This window comes from Marmota monax, unplaced genomic scaffold (genome assembly GCF_021218885.2).
Source record: "Marmota monax isolate L192 unplaced genomic scaffold, Marmota_monax_Labrador192_F-V1.1 WCK01_AAM20220418_F8-fsc00226, whole genome shotgun sequence".
Classification (NCBI taxonomy): domain Eukaryota; kingdom Metazoa; phylum Chordata; class Mammalia; order Rodentia; family Sciuridae; genus Marmota; species Marmota monax.
Window position 1 is genome coordinate 1490434 of NW_026693142.1, and position 21663 is coordinate 1512096.

Here is a 21663-nt window from a genome sequence, read left to right on the forward strand (position 1 = left end):
CCGTTGTACCAAACAGTGGAGGGAGCAAAGTCTTGGGGGCAGAAGCGCACGGGCCTGCGCAGTGTGGCTGAGCTCGAGAGCCTCGTGCCAGACAGCCTGCGCTGTGTTCTCAGGACCCTGGATGCGGCCACCTCAGCAGGGCCGGTTTGTCGCTGGGCAACACTTGGCTTTCCTTTAGGACAGCAGTTGGACTGCCCTGGTTTCAGTGCGGTCCCAGCCGTGTCTGGAATCTGCTGATGAAGGAACTGGAGGAGGAGGGGCATCTCCACCCAGGCCTGCCCTGGAGGGTGCAGGCCACCTTCAGAAGGGACACTCCCGTGAGGTTCCTTCACGGCCCCTCTCCCAGGCTCTTCAGTTTTGAGGAAAATAGTTTCTCCTTGAACGTGGAGGAGTGACTCCCAGCCACAGCCCACGGGTTCCGAGTCTCCAGGACGCCATGCCCCGACTAGCTGTGACCACGGATGGCCAGAGATAGCTTCTCAGCACCGTCTCTACCTCGTTCCTGTGATACCGGACCATCTGCAATCCAACTGGAAGAATTGTGCCGGATGGGCCTTTCCTTCTCCTCATCTTCATGCACACAAACGTCTCTGAACAATGTCCTTTCTGCACTGGGCAATGTGGCCTCTCAGGGAGCACGAGGTCCACCGCGGAGCTATTCCTATCAGCAGTATTGGCGGATGGAGCATCTGCTCCATATCTGCTCGGCCTTTGGGGGCAGGTGGATATATAAGAGGGGTGATCACCGCACCATGATCCCCTCTTGCTCTCTACTTCAGGGTTCAGACAGAGTGTTCCCCTTGTGGCCCTGCCCAGCAGCGACAGGGGTCAAGGAGGGTCTCAGGGTGGCTGGGAAGGGAATCTGCATTGAAATGGAGGAGGGCAGGAAGGAGAAGACACCAGAGGAGGGGTGTAAGAGGGACATCAAGCACCCTGGGCCAGGGCTCCCTTGGTGACAAACAGGCCAAGCAAACGTCCAGACTGACCAGGGAGGACCCAGCATGCCAGGTCAGACGGTCAGCTCCTGTTATGGAGGCGTGGCTTGGAAACACCTGGGAGGTGAATGTGACCACAAGAGGTTCCAAATATTCCAGCTATCCCGAGGAGCCTGGGGAGCACCCTGTCGTCCAGCCTCAGGTCTGAGGGCTGCACAGACGGCTGTACAGCAGGCGCGGACGGGGCCTCAGGGTCCCCAGAGCAGGTGACCTCACATACGTGGTTCTCCCTTGTGTTCACATACAGGTGGGTTATGAATCCACATGACCTCCCCAATCTCAAGGTCAGGCGGAGCCAGCCTCCCCACAAGGCATGTGACGTGGGCTCCGTCTGCATCAGTAACATGTGTTGACGGAAAGCCTGTGACTCGTGGGGACTCAAGGGGCCGTGGTCTGAGGCACATGCCTCTGTCCCGCCTGCGAGGCCCGGGAGGGGGTGAGGGAGGACAGTTGCTCTGACGTAAGCCAGCTGCACATGCCGTGAGTTTCCCAGGAGGAGGGGTGCAGACAGGAAACGTCCCGGATGAGGACAGCACCCTCGCAGGGTCAGGGTGTGCGGGAGGCTGTGTAGCCACCTGTGTGGTGCCGGCCAGTCTGCAGGGAGGGTTTGGCTCCAGCAGGACACTGGTGACGAGGCCACCCTGACACTGACCATGCCGTCACCTGCCCAGTTGTGGGTCATGCTCTGTGACCCAGAACACCCGGGAGAAGTGGCTGAGACGTGGGCCAGCTCTGCGGAGCTGCACGCCAGGAGGACTGCCGCCTGGTCCCTGCAGGTCAGCCTGTTTGGCCCGAGGCCCTGGGCAGGCTACCTGGGCTCTGCCCCTTCTTACCCTCCTGTCCTTACCCCTGACCGGCTGTCTATTCTGAGGGCAGCTCAGCCAGAAGAAGGAAGTTCCGCCCAGCGCTGACCCTGGCTGCTGTGTGGGGGCTGGTGGAGAAGCCCTGCTGCAGCCTGCCCCACCCCCTGGCCACCTTTTCCTTCTTGCTACTTCCTTAAGCAGCGCGGGCAGGCCTGGCCTTTGCGCTCTGCGAGGGCCGCATGCACCGTCAATGATTAACCTGAGGCTCTGGGTGCTCCCTCCCGCTCCCTCACCTGCTCTTGAACCTGAGCCAAAGGGCTTTGGGGAAGTGCAGAGGCCTGGAAGCAGCAGGTTAAATCCGTCCTTTGACTCTGATTCTGAACCTCTGGAGGAAGTCACCTGCATCCTCCTAAGGCACTCCATTTCCAAAGTCTGGCATCTTCTCATGGGCACAGGCTCAGAGACTACCAGGAGGCCAAGCTAGCCTTCGGAACTGTTCACACAGGATTCTGCACCGGGCACGGAGGGGGTCTGGCCTTTTCTCCTCCCTCCCTGGACACTGGTCAGTTCCCTGTTCGAGCAGCTGCTCGGCCCCTGTGACATCTCTCACCTCTTCCTGGCTCTGCTGTCCTCTGGGCTGCAGCACCATGCCCCTCCTCTCTGCGCTCTCTGCTCACCCCCAGGAGGACATGCTGGGCTCGTGTGGGCCTACCCAGCCCTGGACAGAACCGTCCTGCTGGTTTGTGGGCTGCTGGAACCAGGCCCCTCCCCTTGGCAGGCGGTTTCTGTGCCAGGGGCAGGGTGCTGAGCTCCCCGTCTTGGAGGAAGGCCCCTCTTGGGTAAGGAGGACTCGTGCTCGGGTCTCTCCAGGTCCACACACTTGCCTCCCCTCCTGAGCCTTTGGTGGTCACAGAGGCTTCCTGGTTTGTCCTCCTCCCCATCTCGTGACCCGGGTAGATTCAGACTGTGAGAGTCAGCAGCTGGGGAAGGGAACGGCCCGTGGGTGACTTGCACATGTCGTTTGCTTTTGCGATACCCTCACTGGTTCATCACTGTCCTGTAAGGAGATGGGGACTCGGGGTGGCCCTGGCCTGCCCATGGTCTCTCTCTCACGTGAGTTCCTAGAGATCAAACCTGGGCCTCTGGTCCCCACACCAGGCTCCATAATGGACAGTCCTTGCCACACGACTCACCAGGATGGGGGCGGTCTGACTCACGGGTCGCACGGCACCAGGAAGGCCTCTGTCCCCACATGTAGGAGTGGAAGCTCCTCCCTGATGTGGGGCTTGTTCTACCTGCTCTGCTTGCCCCTCCCTGCCCACATGCCATCTGTCCCAGGGGTGCATTCCTGTCTCTGGACTTCAGCTCCCGGGGCAGCCACTGGCTAACGCACCTGACCTCCTGAGTGTCTAGCTCCCAGTCCACCTGAAGCGTGCTCAGAGAACTCCCATCTGGCTACGGTGGGGGTGGGGCAGAGTCACGGGGACGCAGCCTGACCTACAGGGAAGGGTTGGCTTCCTTATGCGCACACAAGATGGGTGGGCACGGTGGGATGTGAGGACGCCCATTCACTGTCCCCCAACGCGGCACGCTGCAGAGCACCCACCAGCCTTGCTCGCCTGACCTGCATGGCTGACCCTGAGCTGCAGCTCCCAGCCCAGGCGGGACACTGAGAGAATATCACACATGCCACCAGCCTGGGAAGGATCAAAAGGCCAAATTCCAAGTACAGTCTCTACTGAACATGTATTGCTTTTGCACCATGATGAAGCCACATGGTGTGTGTGTGTGTGAGAGAGAGAGAGAGAGAGAGAGAGAGAGGGGACATGCACATGGGTGCTGTGGGCATTCAGGGGGTGTGACATTTATTAGGAGCAATTGATGAACACACCGGTGACATACCACAAGGACACACAGCCACCCAGAACCTTGTCCTTGCTGGAGTGGGCCGGGGTGCAAGTCAGAGTGCGGTGCAACCTCTAGAGGTCAGGAAGAAAGGCGGACCTTCTCTGCGCCTCCCTCCCTCCCTCCCTCTGTTTCTCTGGCTGTGGTTTGAATCTGATGTGTCCCCCCAAGCCCCACGTGTTCCAGGCTTGGTTCCAGCTCATGGTATGGTTGGGAGGTGGTGGGGCCTGGTGAGAACCGTCAGGCCATGGGGGGTGTGCCCCTGAGGGGGTGATGGGACCCAGCTCCACCATGTGCTCCTGACATGACGGGCGGCTGGCCATAAGCCCAGGGCAATGAATGAAACCTCCCAAACTGTGAAGCCAAAAACCTTTCCTCTTTATAAGTTGGTTATCTCAAGTATTTGTTGTAGTGACAGAAAGCTGACTAATAAACAGGCTTTCTTCTTTTTTCACTTTATTGAGGTGTGGCTCATAATAAAATGTGTAAGTCAGTGGTTTGTGGTGTATGAAATGCTTTCACTTGTAAAAATTGTGGCAAAATACAAATTTCATAAAATTCACCCTTTTAAACCATTTTGAGTGTACGATCCTGTGGCATTAATTACATTCACAGTGTTGTGCAATCATCACCACTATTTATTTGTCTCCAAACGTCTCCAACATCCCAAGCAGCAGCTCTGTACCTGTGAGCCCTAGGTCTCCTTTCCCTCCCCCAGCCCTGAAGCCTTGATCCTCGTGCCATCTCCATGTCAGCACGCGGCGTCCTGTGGTATTTGTCCCTTTGTGCCTGGCTTATTCCTCAGAGCACAGTGTCCTCAAAGTCCTGGACTCCTTTCCATGCTCTCAGTCCCCCACCCCTGCAAGCCCTTGCCTGGGTGACAGCGTTTGTGTCATTGCTGTCCCGGGAGGGGACAAGCTGCTCAGCCCAGTTGCACTTCCTCTTGCCATCCCCCATCATCCAGGTCTCTGAATGCCCAGCAGTGGCAGCAGCCGCGTAGGGCACGGAGACCAAGGACAGCCTCAGAGGAACAGGTACGGAAGGCTATGCCTGACCACCCTGTTCCCCAGTTGGGAGCACTTGGACCAGGAAGGCTCCTTGTGGAGGGCTGGCCCTGCAGAGAAATGCTGAGCAGCACCCACCGGCCTCACCGTCACCTCAGGAACTGCAGCTTTTGCCCTGGGGACTCTGGTGGTCATTGCTGCTGGGCCCACCTGGGGAGCTGCCCAGAGTCCACTACACTGTACCTACAGAGAGCGACCCCACCGCCTGGAGCCCGTTAGCTGCATCACCCACTGAACCTCTCCTCCTCAGGGCTGCGCTCCCTCAGGCTGAGCCACAGCAGTCCACGGCCACCCCCCAGGGTCTTACTGCTGCTGCAACCCACACCCCGGGCCCAGCTGCTGCAGGCCCAGCTGCCCCGGGGACTGGATCACCATTATGCTGTGCTCTGCTCCTGGGGCCCTAGTCCCTGCTGTTCCCTGACTTCCCTGGAGCCTTGATGGCATGACCCTATGCTGTTCCTGGGAAATGAATGGCTGCTGCTCCCTCCCAGGGCCTGCACCATGTCAGTGTCACAGCACCCCAGGGGCCTAAGTTGCCGCTGGGTGGCTGTCACTCTTGGCACAACTGTGCTTCAGCCTCCCTGGGACACAGGTTTCCACAATAGCCCCTGCACTTGGCTCTGAGCCACAGGAGTGCTCCTTTGTTCTTAGAGAGGAGCTGGTGATGCACCCAACGCTGTGGGCCCAAGCCGTTGGGCTACATCCCAGCTCAGTGGGAAATCCGCACACACTCATGTGCTAGAAGTTGCACCCACTCCACAGGATCCAGGTGCCACAGTAGTTCTGCAAGACCTCAGCTTGGAGCTGCTCTCAACCCCTGCACCCCAGAGCACGGCATTGCCCTGGACACCTGCAGGCCACGCAAGAGTCAGAGCCAAAAGTGATTCCTCTTGGGTGGGACTTCCCCCTGCAAGACAAAGGAGGGCAGGAGGACCCCAGCAGTTTCTTCCACTAAAGACCCCAGGGCTCTTTGCTGCCACCACCACCTTGGAACACTGCAGCCTTAGCCACTGAGGATGTCCCATTCTTCACCAGCACTGACCTCAACTGGTGGAGGAGAAACCACCGCACCACCTCGAACCCGTGCTGCCACACCCCACCCACTGGCACCTTGTATCCATCTGGAGGTGAGAGTCTTTCCTCACTGAAGCCAATCTATGAAGTCTGGAAGAGGTGACTGCCCAATCGAATGCTCAGACATCAACGCAAGGCCACAGGAACATGGGAAATCAAGGAAACGTGACATCACGGGGAACACAGTAATTCCCTATTAACTGACCACAAAGAAACGGAGATGTATGAATCGCCCGAGTGTATGAATGTATGAAGCTCACCAATGTACAGGAGAACACAGGAGGTAATTCAGTGAAATCGGGAAAGCAATGTGTGGACAATATAAAAATTCAACAAAGAGAAATTATAAACAAATTCATGGAGTTAATGAATAGAATGAATGAAACATAAAATGAAATAGAGAGCTTCAACAAAAGTCTCCATAAAGCAGGAGGAAGAATCTGTGAACTTAAGGTGAATCTTTTGACATTATTCAGTCAGAAGAGAAAAAAATGAGAGCGAAGAATGTCCGTGGAGCACACGGGACACCTAAGCAAACCAAGTGCCCAACAGGGGTCTCAGGAAGGGAGAGAAAGGGACAGAGGTGAACGAGGCTGGAAACTCCCAGACCCTGGGGAGAGATGGGAACACCCTTATCCACGAAGGTCACAGATTTACAGATGAGTCTCAAAGGGATCCACTGGAACTCGACCATCACACACAGTGAAGGCCAGAGAGGACCCGGGGAGCAGCAGGAGCAAGCCACACGTCACACACAGGGGACACTCCTCAGACTATCAGCCGATTTCTCTGCAGAAACCTTGCTCTCCAGGAGAAAACCGGGGGCTCTATTCAAAGTGTTCAAAGGAAAAACAAAACAAAACAGAACAAAAAACCCCCAAACCTGCCAACCAAGACCGCAGAGCTGTCCTTCAGAAAGTAAGGGAAGAAGGAAACTTTTCCACAGACAAGAGCTGAGAGAGTTCATGATCACTAGACCTACCTGGCCAGAAGGGACTATTCAGAGGGAACAAAAAATACGGGAATCCATCACAAACAATGTGAACATGTAAAATTCACTGGTGACGTCTACCATGGAGCCAAGTTCAGGGGCTCCATTACTATACAGTATGCTTTTACTGCATAAGACAAAACTTAAAGGTTAAAGACAGACATTAAAAATAATCATAGCTTCAATATTTACTTAATGGATATTTCACATAAAATATTATACCTTGAAGATTTTGACCTCAAAAAAATGTTGGGGGCAAACAGAAGGGTAGTTTTTCTATTTTTTTGATAATAAACTTCCGTTAATCCAAAATAGACTGGAATAATCATAACATGTTCTCAGTAGGCCTCACAAGAGTAGACACTCAAAAAAAAAAAAATAAGGTTGAAGGAATCAGCCTATCATTGCGAAAAACTATCAAGTCACAGAGGTGGAAAGTATGAGAAGAACAAAGGAAAAAAGAACCACAAAATGTCCAGAAAACAATTTGAAAATGGCAGCAGTAAGTCCCTATTTATCAATAATTACTTTCAGCAAAATGGATTAAAAACTGTTTTTTTTTTTTCCCTCAAAAGATAGAGAGCAACTGAATGGATAAAAAGCCAGATCTAATTACATCCTGCCTACAAAGACTCACTTTATATTTTTTTTTAGATTTATAATTATGGACACACATTAATTATATAAATTATTGGGTTTTACTGTGATGAAAAACTCACTTTAGTGTTAAGAACCCACGTAGGCTGGAAAAGAAGGAATTAAAAAGATGTGTCATGTAAACAGTAATCAAAGAGAGACTAAGGAGCATTACATCAACATAAAGGAGTAAATCCATCAAGAAGACATGACAATAGTGAACATTTATATATCCAAATTTGGAGTACCTAAATATATAAAGTCTGTATCAACAAAACTAGAAGGAGAAATAAACAGCAATAGAATAATAAAAGCAGGCTTTATCACTACATTTTTAACAATGGATAAATCAAAAAGATGGAAGATCAATCAGGAAACAGCTGGTGTGAGTGACCCTGCAGACCAAGTGGACCTGTGAACATGCACAGAGGGTTTCTGTCCCATGGCACCAGGGCACGTGTTCTTCGTAAGTGCACATCAAACATTCACCATGAGAGATCACTTGTCAGGATGTAAAGATGCTTCTTGAAAAACTGAGGATGATCAAAATCATATCCACTGTTTTTTTCTGATCACATTGGTATGAAATTTATATTAGAAAACTGGAGGAAAACTGGAAAGATCACAAATATCTGGAAATTACACCACACTCCTAAGTGACCAATGGGTCAGAGAAGAATCAAAAGGCAAATAAAAATGTCTGAGAAAATTAAAATGGAAATGCAACAAACTGAAACTTAAGGGATGTAGCAAGAGCAGTGTTAGGGGGGAACTTATAGGGATGAATGTCCACATGAAGACCAATGGGAGAGATGCCCCCGTGAGGACCGATGGGAGAGATGCCCACGTGAGGACCGATGGGAGAGATGCCCACGTGAGGACCGATGGGAGAGATGCCCACGTGAGGACCGATGGGAGAGATGCCCACGTGAGGACCGATGGGAGAGATGCCCACGTGAGGACCGATGGGAGAAGATCTCAGACAAACAACCCCACTGGACGTCTGGGGGAACCCTAAAAAGAAGAACTCCCCATAGTTAGCAGAAGGAATGAATTAACAAAGACGAGAGCAGAGACAAATGAAATAGAGTTCAGAGAAAAAATAGAAATGATGGATACAATTGAGGTTTTTTTAAAGATAAATTTTGATAAAATTTCAGCTAAACTAAGAGAAAAAGAGAAGGCTCAAATTCATAAACGACAGAGGAGACATTACAATTTATATCATAAAATGAAAGGTATCACAAAAGACTGTTACGAAAATTTAGATAGATTAGAAGAAATGGGCCAATTTCTAGACAATACAACTTAAAAAGACTAAGTCAGGAAGAAATAGAAAATCTGAATAGATCAAACACAAGGAGGGAGACTGAGTCGGGGTCGTGGCTTTCTGTTGCTCTGACAGAATACCTGATGTAATCAGCTTGGAGGAAGATTTACTGGGCTCACAGCTTCAGCCCATGGTGGTGGGCACCATTACTGTTGTCCTGTGGTGAGGCTGAACACCGTGGTGGGGAGGATATGGCCGAGCAGAGACTCTCTCCTCAACCTTGGGAAGCAATGGTAGAGAGCCAGGAAGGGCTCAAGGGACCAGATGTACCTACCCTTTCAAGGCACACCATATAGCCTGCCCTAATGCACGTCCAGTGACCTCGTTTCTTAAACGAGGCCCCACCTTCTACAGTTCCATGACCTCTAAGTATTTCATTCAATTATGAATCCTTCAGTGGATCAATCCATTGAGGAGATCAGAAATCTCATGATCCAATCACTTGCCACAAGACCCACCTCTGAACACTGCTAAATTGGGGACCAAGCCTTCAACACATGAATTTTGGGGCACACTCCCGATCCAAACTATGACATTCCACCTGCAGTTCCCAAAGGCTCATGCATATCTCACAATGCAAATCACACTGCAAGTGTCTGTGGTCTTAACCATTCCAGGATCAAAGGAAGGTGCGAGTTCAAAATCTCCTCTGGCAATTCTTAGTTGTGAGCACCTGTAACAATAGAAAAGTAAGTTATATATTTCCGACCTACGATGGTGGAATAGGCATAGTGTGGACGTTTGCATTCCAAAAGGGAGGAACAGGAGATTCCAAGGAAGGACTGGACCAAAGCAAGACCAAGCCTTAGCAGAACAATATTAAACCCTGTAGCTTTGTGTCTGGCCTCTGGGACACGTGTAAGCATGAAGTGAGCTCCTAAAGTTTCGGGCAACACTGCCGGGACTGCCTTGCCAGCCTCAGGTGACATGGTCACCCTCTTGGGCTGGCTCTGTTCCTAGCCTGCGGCTTTCCTGGGCAGATGTTCCATGCTCCAGATATCTCCAGTTTCCTGGGCCTCCACAGCAGCTTTGGCTCTGTAACAACCTACCTGAGAAAATCAACTTAAAGGAGGAAAGGTTTATTTTGGCTCATGGTTTTAGAAGTTTCAGTCCATGGTTGCTTGGCTCCATGGGCCTGTGGAGAGGCAGAGCATCATGGTGCAGAGCACGTGACAAGGCAGAGGCAAACTTCATGGAGGTCCAGAAAGGGATGGTTAGGATAGATATTGGGGGAGAAAGAGAGAGAGAAAAGGGAGTGGAGGGAGAGAGAGAATGAGAGTGTGTGTTAGGGCTGGGGCAAACCACACTCGTAAGGCATGCCCCCAGTAATCCACCTTTCCAACTAGACTCCACCCGTCGTCACGTTTCCAACATCTTCATAGAGTGCACCACTGGGGATCAAGTCTTCAACTGTGAGACCCTGGAGGGCAGTCCTGATTCAGATGGTAAGAATCAGTAATCAAAAGCCTACCATCAAAGAAAGTCCCAGGAGCAGATGATTTCACAGGAGACTTGACCAAACAATTTAAAGAAGAATCAACACCAACATTCTCAAACTTGAAGTAGAATTAACACCAATCCTTCTCGAACTCTTCCAAAAACTTGAAGAGAACACTTTTAAACTTATTTTATAAGCCAGGATTACCCTGATACAAAAGCTAAAGACACTACAAGAAAGAAAACTGTAGGCCAACGTCATAGAAAACTCCTCCGTCAAATAGGAACAAACGGAATTCAACAGTAGCTTAAAAGAATCCTATACTACAGTCAAGGGGGATTTATCCCTGGGACTCAAGGGGAGTTCAACACACACAAATAAATAAGTGGGATACACCACAGTAACAGAAGGTAGGGTAAAAATCATAGGGTAACCTAAATAGAAGCAGAAAAGGCAGTTGACAAAGTCTAACATCTTTTCTTAATAAAAACTCCCAAAAAGTTAGGTTTAAAAGAATAGATCTCAACCATATATGATAAGCACACAGCTAACATCATACTTAATGGTGAAATTTGAAAACTTTACCTCTAAAACCAGGAAGAAGACAAGATACCCATTATCATTTCTATTCAACTTAGCATTGGAAGTCCAATCCAGAGCAATTCAGTGAGACAAAGAAATAAAAGGCATATGAATTGGAAAGGAAAAAGTAAAATTGTCTCTGCTTGCACAAGACACGATCATATATTTAGAAAACTCTAAAGAATACACCAAAAACATGATAAATGAATTAAACTAATAAATAAATTCATTGAAGTTGCAGGATATGCAAAATCAACATATGAAATTCAGTTGCATTTCTATTTACTAGCAAGAAACAATCTGGGAAAGAAATTGTGAAGACAATCCTATTTATAATAGCACTAAAAAGAATAAAATAATTAGGGATGAATTTGACCAGGAAGGTGAAAATCTGTGTACCCAGACCTTAAAATATTGACCAAGGAAATTAAAAAGACAAAAATATTAAATATTCCCATCCATAAAGACATTACCAAAAGCCATTATGAATCAAAGTGATCTACAGATTTAATGTAATCCTCAAAATATATGTAAAAATTTTTATAGAAATAAAAAATGAATCTCAAAATCCATATAGATCTACAAAAAACCTTGAACAGTCAAAGCAATCTTGAGTAAGAAAAGCAAAGCCAGAGCCATCATATTTCCTGATTTCAAACTGTTACAAAGCTATAGTAATAAGAACAGTATGGCATGGCATAAGAACAGATATCGCAGCACTTGTTCTGTGAAACAGAACTGAGACTCAGAAATAAACCCAAACATGTGTGGTCAACTGATCTTTGATGAGGGTGCCAAGAATGCACAACAGGGAAAGAACAGTCTTTTCGATAAATGGTGATGTGAAAACTGGGCAGTCATATGCAAAAGAATGAAATCAGATCCTTGCCTCACACCACACACAGAGCAACTCAAAATGGATAAAAACTTAAACACAAAACCATAAAAATTAATACCATAAAAATTCTAGAAGAAAACAGAGGGAAAAATCTCCTTGACACTGGTCTTGGAAGTGACTTTATGAATATGACTCCAAAAGCACAAATCAGAAAAACAAAAATCAACAAGGGGGATTATCTGCTCAGAAGGAGAACTCATAAAACTCAGTAGCAGAAAAACAACCCAACTAAAATATGGGCAAAGACCTGAGTAGACATTTTCTAAAGAAGACGTACTAATAACCAGCAGCTGTATGAACAAGTGCTCAACCTCACAGAAATACAATACAAAACCACATGAGATAGCACCTTGCACCTCTTAGAACAGCTACCGTCAAAACGTCAAATGACAACACGTGGCAGTAAGAACTTGGAGGAAAGGGAGCCCTTGTATGTTGTTTGAGGCCTTGAATTGGGGTCCCATTAGCGAAACCATATGGAAAACTTCCTCAAAAACTAAAGAAAAACTGCGGTATGATCCAGCAATCCCGCTTCTGAAAATATAACAAAGGAATTGACATTGGTGAGCTGAAGTGACCTTGCTGCAGCATTGTTCATGAGCCAGCACAGGGACACAGCCAAGTGCCCGTGGGAGGGTGGATGAGGAGAATGTGGCATACAGGGTGCACAATGGCACATCATTCTGCCATTTATGACAAAATAATTGAACCTGGCACACTAAATGAAATAAACAGGATGCAGAAAGACGGATCTTGCATGATTTCACTTAACGTGGAATCGTAAAGATGTGGAACTCGTAGAAGCAGAGAGAGATGGCGGTCGCTAGGGCTTGGAGGCTGTGAAATGAGGGGACTTTGGTCAGGGTAGAATCTAGTCATAAGATGAAAGAGTCATGGAGACTTGATGGACAACATGCTTAAATACATTCCTGCATATTTTAGTTTTTAGCACTATTGTAATGGGATTATTCTCTGAATTTCTTTTTCAGATAGTTTCTTAGAAATGTTACTGATTTGGGTATGTTGCTTTTATATCCTGCAAGTTTACTGAATTAATCTATTCATTTTAATAGCTTTTGGTGGATCTAGGGTTTCCTAGATACCGAAAGAGACGATTTCACTTCTTTCTTACCATTTTGGTAAGAATTTTGTCTTTTTTTTTATTATTTATTTTTTTAGTTTTCGGCAGACACAACATCTTTGTTTGTATGTGTTGCTGAGGATCGAACCCGGGCCGCACGCATGCCAGGCGAGCGCGCTACCGCTTGAGCCACATCCCCAGCCCAGAATTTTGTCTTTTTATTAATTTTTTCTTGTCCAATTACTCTGGCTAGGGCTTCTAGTACCATGTTGACTAGAAGTGATGATGATGAGCATCCTTGTCCTGTTCCTGGTTGTAGATTATTGAGGACAGTGTTCAGTCTGGTCTGGAATGTTCCATTTAGAGGAGGAGAGTGCGTGACGCTTGCTGGGCGGACTTCCGGTCACGATCCACACCCTGCCAGGGTTTTGATCTTGATGCAGAGTAAGAGGAGGAGATGGGCTTCAGGAAGCCACGTAACTTCCACAGCTCACACCACTTCATGCCCAAGCTGTCCCCAAGCTGCCCACAACACACAGCAGGGTCTGGCACTTCTGCCCCCTGGGACCAGTGGGGACTGCCTTGGCTGCTGCCTGATAGTGGGCTGGAGGAGGCCCTGCAGCCTCCTTGGGCCTCCACCCCATCTGCCAAGTGAGGCTAGAGGATCCTCTTCTTGCTAGAAAGTTTGAAACTGGCCTTGCTTAGATTTGGGCAAGTAATCTGCCATGTGGGTGTGAAAGCGATTTAATTTTGAGAGCTTAGACCTCGTGATCTGACGCCCTGGGTGCTCTCCACGAGCCTGCCCTCTGGATGAGGATCACATCCCCCCGCCCCATGGATACAACCTGCTCCTCACAATGGGGTCTGAGGTCCGGCAGGAGCCCGGGAGCTTTGCAGGAATGCAGACGCTAAGCACCAGCTGGCCCCGTCATCAGATGCACGGTGACCCCTGGGTGTGTCGTGGACAGCAGCGTGAGGGAGGTCACAGAGGAGGTCACAGGGGAGAACTTTCTTGTCTACACTTTTCCATCTTTGCTGCTCCGTGGCTTCTGTTGGTTGCAGCTGCCTGTGGATGAGAACAGGCACTGCCAGCTTCAGTCTCCACGAGGGAGAAGCCACCATATCCCTCCCTTGGCCGTGCCCCCTTGCCAGATAGCGTAGAATGAGTTGGGAGGGCAAGTGGAGGCGGGGATGGAAGGGGGTGAGATGTCCCTAACTCCTGCGCAACTGCTCCTGTGCATGAGTGTGTGTATGTGCACACGTGATCACATGTATGTGTGAGTATGTGAGTGTGAGTATGTGTGGCGGGCAAGCCTGCATGAGTGTGTGCTCATGAGTGTACTCCTGTGGGTGTCTGAGCATGTGTGAGTGGATACACATGCCTGTGTGTGCCAGTGTGTGAATGTGTTAGAGTGCATGCCTGTTTGAGTGTGCAAGAGTATGTGCATGCATGTGTGTGTGTAAGCATGTTGAGTGTATGCGGTGTGTGCATGAGAACCTTTGTGTGGGTGTGTGCACTGGTGAGTGGATCTACATCCGTGTCTGTATCTGCACCCACACCCAGGTCCTTATCCGTGTCCACAGTGTGTTAGTCAGCTTTCTCACTGCTCGACCCAAAGGTCTCACCAGAACAATTATGGGGAGGAAGAGTTCACTTGAGGGCCCTCGGTTTCAGATATCTTAGTCCATAGAAGGGTAGCTCCTTTCCTCTGGGCTTGAGGTGAGGCCGAACTTCATGGCAGAAGAGTGTGGAGGAGGGAAGCCGCTCACAGGGTCATCAGGAAGCAGAGACAGAGAAAGGCTGCACTTGTCAGGTACAAACGTATGCCCCCAAGCCACTCCCCGAACCACTTCCTCCGGCCACACCTTCCCACCCACAGGTACCACTCAGCCCATCAGGGCTAAGTTCACTGACTGGGTTACGAGTCCACAGCCCAAGCACATCTCCTCTGACCCTTCTTGAATTGTCTCACATGGGAGCTTTTGGGGGACTCCTTACATCCACACCCCAACACCATCCACGTCACATCCAGGCCCACAGCAGCGCTCTCCCTAAGCTATAGCCATATGACCTGTAGTCATGCCCGTGTCCATGTGGGTCTGTGCATCTAGCTCTCCTCCTGTCTCCCTCTCACTGTGCCTGTGTCGATGTCCATCCCCACGGCTGTGTCCGGGCCAACAGCTCCATCTGTCAAGGTCCATACCCTATCACCGTATCCGTGTCCAGCTGGGATCTGCATCTGTGTCTGTTCCCATTCTCCATCTACCTATCCTCTTCCACCCGCTCCCCGGGAGCACACAGCAGCAGGGTCCCCTGCATCTCTGTCCCACCCCCCTGAAACTTTGCTCCCTTTGCCGCCCCTTGGGATGACATCTCGGCTGCTTTCTCTGTATGTGGGTCCCTTCTGTCCTGCTCAGTCTGCTTGGGGAGCTGGTCCTGGGGACTGGGTCCGGGGTTGCTATGGCTACAGGGTGTCTCTAGCAGAGTGACGTGAGCTGAGGGGCTCTGAGCCCCTGAAGGCTCTCTCAGGCTTTTGGGAGTCTCCTCGCAGCAAGTCCTGGGAAAGCTTTGAAGGTCCTTTTTTTAACCAGGCACTGCCGTGCGAGGTCAGCAGAGGGGCAGCAGAGGCGCGAGGCCATCAGAGGCCCTGAGTGCCCTGGGAGGTTGCTGTCTTCAGGGAGACCTGGACAGAGGAGCACCTTGGATTTAGGGCTTCCCTGGTCCAGCGCAGTGGGAAGAACTCTGAAGGACGAGAGAGCCTGAGGAATGACCTCATCCTCCAAACAGAAGCTGACGTCGGCTCAGATCTGCAATCATCGTTTTCCCTCTTTCCTGCAAAACAGTCCCTGCTGCTGGGAGAGCACTTGGCAGGCAGCCCCGAGTGGCTTGCCAAGCAGTTTCATCATCGAGAGCACTTCTCAGCACCCACTGCGCGGTAGCCAGGGAGCAGCCCCCAGCAAGCACCTCCCAAGGGTGACCCTGGTGGACACTGGGTGCCTCTGGAGGCGCCTTGTCCAGCTCTGGCACTGAGAGAGGCGACAGTGTCAGAGATGAGGGCAGCTGGGGCTACTCTCCAAATGCCCTGGAGAAGGAGCAATGAGCTGGCTCTTGTCCAGCATAGAAAGGACTCTCAGGGAGATCACCACCAGGCTGGCCTCTGCAGATGGGCTGAGATCACAGTCATGCCCACTGAGCAGATATGTCCCGGCACAGAACGTGGGCTGCGGTGGGGAGGGATGGGAACAGGAGGGGCCTGAGGCCAGCCAGGTGCAGCATGATAGCACTCTGGTGCAGGATGCAGAGGCTGATCTGCTGGTCAGGAGGGGCAAAGCTCCTGCAAACCCAGACGGCGGATCCCCCAGGAGCTGGGTGGCTAACTGTGGTTGCATGTGGCCGCTGGTGGGAATTACAGTCAAATTCCAATCTCGTCAGTGTGGCTCTCCAGCAGGCCCGCCCTCTGAGCAGCCCCCCTGCATACTGTTAATATGAGATTAACATGAGTGGTCCTTCTGCCACTCCTGGACACGGCCCTGAGGCCGTCGCAAGGCTCCTGGTGAAGTGTCACTGCATCCTTCCCAGACCTGCCTGTGTCAGAACTGACCATCACTGTGGCAGCAAAGTCCTCACTGATGGTCTTCCCCAAGGTACCTGGTGCACTGACCTTTCCATCCCAGGTGGGGGCTGCATTGCAAGATCTCCTCCTTCCTGTGCTCCAAAACAGGCATAGGGTCACAGGGCTCAGGGGTTCTTAAGGGACAGGTGGTCATCAATTAACCCACCTACTTATTAACCATTGAATAGTTAAGACATTGAACTAATCAATAAGCGGGCTTTATTCTCACACACTTCCAACCATATGCATCATCTGCATCTAGAGGAAAAAGAAAACCCACCGTGACTGTAAAGAGGCATGGGAACCTCGGGCCACGTTTCATCTTGTGAGAAGGATCTGGCAGGGTCTCGTCTGGCCACCTCTCACGAGGCAGAGAGCCCGCTGCCCGCAGTCGCTCAGTGTCAGCACATCGACCTCATTCCTCATCCTTTACAGATGAGATGCTATGCCTAAGGAACGCCCACACCGGCTCTTGTCCCAGCCCAGGACAAACCCTCACTGGTGATCCACGTCCATCGACGACGATCTTGTCATCACTTCTCATCGGCTGCAGTCTCACGATGATTCACAGGTCACCTATTGCTGGACCATGAACTCAGCTCAGCATGAGGATGAAGCCCAGCGGGCGCTGCCGGCCCTTCTGGAGGTCACAATCCAGCAGGTGGCTGGATTCTTCCTGCCCCTGAGGGCTGATCCCGTCTTACCTGGAGGGGACACTTTCAGGAGCTGCCCCTCAGGAGTTTTGGAGGGGGCTCCCAGTGAGCTGGGAGACTTGCTTTTCCCAATCCAGATAACAGGGAGGCTGCATGTCACGGCTTCCACCTTCCACAGGACTCTTGTCCTTGCACCTAGAAGATGCAGAAGGGGACACCCAGGGGGAGGACCTGCGCCAGGCTCTGTGCTGTGCCTGCTCAGACGCAGTTTCTCCACCTGTGAAGTGGGGTCTCCGCCTGCAGTGCAGAGAGGCTCCCTCGCAGGGGACCACACAGCAAGGGTGCTGCTCAGGGCTGGCCTGGCAGACGGTGCCTGGGCCACAGACTGTCATATCCATGCACAGTGGCCGCAGGCTGACTGCCGCCAGCCCCTGGGGTCTCACAGCCCGCCTGAGACTCTGGCAGGGCCTTGCCCAGCTGTCCACCGCGGAGTCTCCTCATGTTTACCTACTTTTAATGCTGCTTCACCATTGGATTTTCACCAGGCTTCACTTGGCACCCTGGGCCTTGTAGACTTCCAGAGGCCCGCAGGTCAACAACCTGAGTGTATCTGGGTCCCTCCTGCCTTCACTGGGACCTGCCAGGGTCCTGGCTCCTTCGGCTGAGAGAGCTGTGTGGCCAGCGCGTGGCCTTGCTGGGATTCTGCACGGTCTGCTCTGGTCTCTCCACTGCGGGGCTCTTGGCCTCCAGAGCCCCCTCCAAAACCCCAGGAGATCCATGTGCAGGCCATCTTGGGGGTCCTTGGAGTTCATAAAGGCCCAGCAGGCTTTGAGCACCCTCAACCTCAAGGACTCACCCCCGACTCTTTCGAAACAAGTCCACTTCCTTTCCGGGGTCAGCTGTGGTGCGACTCATTCCCTGACCCGTCCCGCTGGGAGGTTTGGGCGGGGCCTCCATCTCCTCTCACAGCCGCGCTGGTCAAGCCAGCCCAGGACTCCCCGGGGCCATGCCTCCCAGCCGGGCTCATAGGCCTGTGAGCCACGGGCGGTTTGGGGAAGCACCGCGGGCTCTGTGCTCTGGCGCTAGGCTGCGAGTTCTTGGACGACAGGGTCTGAGGACACTGTGCCTCCCCCGGGCCCCTGGGGAAACAGACCGGCTGACGGCCCGGCTCCAGGTCGCCCCTGGGCTTGGGTGGAGCCCTCCTCCCGAGGCCATCTCTGGCTTGGCTCCTGCTTGCCCAAGTGCAGAACCAGCCCGAGTCCTGCGCTGGACGCAGCCCAGGCCCTTGTAGGCTCCTCGGAGTCCTCCCTTGGGCCTCCCACCACCAGCCCTCCACCCCCCGTGGGGCCTGTCCTGCGGCCCTGACCACTGTCCTGACAAACCCTGGCCTGGACCTATTCATCAGAACCAGTTTTTGGGGCCATTTGACTCCTACCTGGACCCTTCAAAAAATGTCAGCCTCTTCAAAAAGTGTCAACTCCTTCCCAAGGAGCACGACACGCCCTGTCTCAGTTCAGGTCCCGCCGAGAGCAGGGCCAGGATCTGGGGGAATGTGTTCATTGGGAAGAAAGAGCCAGTAGGCGTGGTCCTCTGTCCTTGTGGTCATGGGGGTCCACTCTGAGCAGCAGAGGGGTGACTCCCAGTCGGCCGCTGGGCGGAGAGGAAGGTGGCATCTTCCCACGCTACTTCCCCTTCAGGCAGAGGTGCCGTGGCTGTGAGCCCCTCCCGTTCAGAGGGGCCTGCTTCAGGCAGAAGGGGACAGAAGGGGACAGAAGGGGGCTTGGGCACAGCAGGAGAGGCGCCATCCATGAATCCCTGCAGGACAGGCGATCTCTGAGCTGAGTGTCCGCAGTGCAGGTCGCCAAGGCCCGCGTCCCATCTCCATGTGAAGCATGTTTCATACATCAGTTTAGGAGTGAGGCAGAGCTGGCCTCCAGAGCTCGGAGCGGAGGTCTCTGTCTCCCCTCCAGCCCCCCGTTCTGTTGAGAGCACGGCAAGGAAGGAGAGTAGAAGGAATGAGCCCCTCCCAGGGAGGGGTCCTTGACACCACCCAAGACATCTCAGCAGATCTCGCGCCCAGAGCTTGCCTGCGTGGAAGGGCTGGTGGAGGGAGATTCAGCCTCCTGTGGAGGTTCGTGGCAAGAAAACCTTTTCCCTAGAGAAAAAGAGATCATTCAGGGATCAGAAGATAATTTCAAAACAAAACATCCTGGAGTCCACTTCAAGTATATATTTTACTTAAAAATAAGAAGAGATATTATGAAACCAGGAAAAGGGGTAATCAGAAATAAGAACAACAAGATTGTACAATAAATCAAAGGAGTTGAGAAGTAAGTTGGAGAAATTTTCAGAAAACAGAACAAAATAGAAAATATGAGAAAAATGACAAAATACATATAGGATCAATTAAAAAAGTAAACAAAATAAAACAAATAAACAGCAAAATGAAACAAAAAAACTACAAGTAAAAGTATTTCTTGGGGCTAGGGTTATGGCTCAGTGGTAGAATGTTCACCTTGCACGTGCAAGGCCCTGGGTTCCATCCTTAGCACCACATATAAATAAATAAAATAAAGTTATAAAGAAAAAAAGTCTTTAAAAAAAGGCTTGCTGTATTAAAAAAAGTATTTCTTGAGAGGAAAGAAATAAAATTAAATCAATGATATATGAACATTTAAAGATGCAAAGAGAGATATAACTTTTTAAGTAACTGTACTCAGTGAGTTTCCAGCATAATAAATGAAATAAGACCTACATATCTTGGTGAAATTTCAGAGTACTAAGTATAAACAGAAACACCTAGGAATATAGAAGAAGGAAAACTCAGGCCATCTACAAAGGGATGAAAATCAGACTAGCATCACTGTTTTCATAAGCAACATCAGGTCAAGTACAATACAGGTGTAGAAACAAAGTAAACAGAGTTCATCTCCTATGGACCTTTTCTGAGAATGTTACTTGAGGATGTGTTCCAGAAGGTCAATGAAGGTTAGTAAGGGAAACATGATAGAAGTACAAGCTACGAGTCCAGTTAAGATACATCTCGGTTGATGTTGTGGTACACTGTTGGAAAGAAACAGAATCCAATTAGAAGGAGATGTAAATAAAAACCTGCAGCATGACATAGATTGAAAAAGAAGAAAGCAGTGTTACAGGGACAAAGAAATGCTCCTTCTCTAAGGTAGAAAGAAAGGCCTGTTGGTAGGAATATCTGCAAGTAAGATAGTCTGCCTCAATGTGGCTTAAGCCATTAGTGTATTTATTGTTTGTTTAACAGCAACTCCAGAGATGATTTCTTGTGAGTTGACCAAGAAGCTAAAGACATTCTGACAGGCCAGTGCCTCTGCTCTGCTCCCCACAGCAGGGGACTTTCCACTTTCCCGCCTGTCACCTCAGGGGTGAAGCACCTGACTTAGTCCCAGCCTCCTTGTCTACACTGCATTCAGAGGCCAGAAGTGGGAACAAGCAGGGTGGGTGAGGATGGTCTTTCCTTTTGTCACAAAGGAAAAACTTTTCCGGAACTTTCCAGGAGACCTTTGCTTTTGTCTTTCTTGCCACAGGTGGGTCCCATGCCCGCCTCTCTGCATACCAGGCTGGGAAAGTGCGTGTTGGGCAGGAGGAACAGAATGGTTAAGATGGTTTCCACCCGTCTCTCAACCTGCGGAACTTGAGAGACAGAGATGACGGGGCCCCACCTGGGATTCAGGCTCAGTGGGCTTGGGGGCCCCTGGGCCTCTGCGGTTCTAAGGAGCTTCCCAGGGAGGTCAGAGCACCAGATGTGAGGCCCTCTGCTGGAGCTAGTCGTGGTGCGTCTTCTGAGGTGGGACTCACTGTTGCCGGGACAAAAATCATCCTTCTTAGCCAGAGCGTCCCACTGGGCAGGACTAAAAGGGCACAGAACTGCCTGAGAAAGCCATGTGCAGAAAAGGCCGAGCACAGGAGGGGGACCCACTCAGCCCTGATGCTGAGGGGCAGCTCTAACCCTGGACCTGGAGAGGGTAGGATTCTGCCACCCTACCTGGTCCCGAGTGGTGTCATAAGGACATAAATGCACTCACTATTTAAAACATTCGCTTTTCTTTCAGAATTGTTTTATTCAGCGTTTCATTGCTTAGGACCAAATGCCTGTCAAGAACAACTTAGAGAAGGAAACCTTGGGCTTCTGGCTTCGCAGGTCCATCCATGGGTGGTCACCTGCATAGCTCTGGGCCCCGGTGAGGTAGAGCATCATGGGGGAAGGTGTGTATGTCCTGGTCCCTGTCCGCGCCCCAGTCACTCTCTTGCTGGTGCAGTCCATGTTTGGTCAGCACCTCTGGGTGCCAGGATGCGCTCCTTGGGCAGCCAGAAGACATGGGGGTGTGCTTCCCGCTCTGACCGTGCCCCCACTGCCTGCCGTGGACAGGTCCGGGGCTGTCCGTCCTGACCTAGAGGGCGATTCAGTTTGGTGTGAGACTCTTCTCTGTTTTCCCAGGAGGGCTCTGGCGCTGGGAGTGGCAAGGGCCAGAAGACTCAGGGTCTGCTTTGCTGGGTGGCAGCCTCCTCACCTCTCTCGCCTTCCTGGGGAGCTCAGTGTTGGTGAGGTGGGTGGGCCACAGCCCC